The following is a 1,404-nucleotide window of genomic DNA, read 5'->3' on the forward strand; positions in this document are numbered from 1 at the left end:
CATAAGCTGTAATAAGCTGTTAGCAATTATGTAGTCTAGTAATTTCAAACCCCATGAAACATCTTTAAATAGTCTTTTAAAATATCACACTTTTATTTATCTATAGAACATTTTCACTGGGATCGTCATAGTGTGTGTAGGATGTTGGCCAGCTAAAAATGCAGAGAGATTACTTACACTGTATTTTACATCACAAATATTTGCTCTGTGTTCTCTCCCACCAGTGCACCCCACTCAACTGGTACTTAGCCTAGGGTAGGTATGTGGGATAAGACCATATTTAAATATCAAAAGATTATGTATGCAATCTATTATTTCTTAAACTAGGCCAGAGCTATGCAGGGAATATATATCAAACATAACTTTTTGTGTTTCAGTATGAAGTTTATATGAAACAAAAAAGGTCTTTCTGTTTTTAATTTTTACCCTTTGCAATGGGAATTGACCTGGGACGAGAAGGTAGTGGGAAGAGATTCTACAATCTAAAATTAAACATGGCCCAGCTCTTGTCTCAGGAGGTAGCTATACTTCTCACGGTTGCCCTTATGCATATTCAAATGCATAGTTCAAATTACAGTCTCTGCGAAAAGAGTTTCTCCACTGTTCAGCTTTTTTCTACTCTCCACTCAAACTGCCACTGTGGCCCCAGCGTTATCCAAAGTGCAGCAAAGCCCACTTCTCTCTTGATTTCAGCATGTAGCTCTCAAACCTGCCTTCTGGAGTCTCCTCAGCAGCTTGCAACGCATCACCAACACAATACAGTAAAGCTCCGGTGAAGCGGTACTCCTCCTCCACTTACAGCCTGCACAGGCTGAATGGAAATTTCCAAAGAGATGCTTAGGGACGGTCTGTCCCTAAAACTTTTGAAGCCTGTCAGGAAGAGGCAGGCTTCAGCCGTGATTCAGTGCTCCCACCCGGCCCGAGGCACTCGGTGAGCGTCTGCACCGACAGCTTCTACGCCCACCGCACATTTTGCGCAGCGAGGTTTTTCAGTTTGCGGTGCTATTCGTGAGCCTATCCCTAAGATCTTTCTCCCTGCTGCACCTGTAATAAATACACAGCCGGGACTGGGGCCGGCTATGTTTTAACGTAGCCTCACGGTGCGCCCACAGCACGTTTTTCATCTTCGAAGCCTGCAACCCAGCACTGCCGCAAGACAAGGCGAAAGGAGGACTTCTTCTCAGGGCTCTCTTCCTACTTTTCCCTAGGGGGCCAGGTCTCCTCAGGCTGGACTCCACCCCGACAGCAGGGCTTGCCCAGCGCTCTGGTTCAAGGTGCCCCTGACAGGGCCTACACGAGGGATGCCGCTGACAGGAACCCGGGTCCGGCAAAGCCTCCACCCAGCCCGGTGTCGCCGCTGCCGCACGCCCCGCCGCAGCGCGTCCCGCCGCCCCGCCTTTCTCC

This window comes from Haliaeetus leucocephalus, unplaced genomic scaffold, assembly GCF_000737465.1.
Source record: "Haliaeetus leucocephalus isolate CR32 unplaced genomic scaffold, Haliaeetus_leucocephalus-4.0 Scaffold93, whole genome shotgun sequence".
NCBI lineage: Eukaryota > Metazoa > Chordata > Aves > Accipitriformes > Accipitridae > Haliaeetus > Haliaeetus leucocephalus.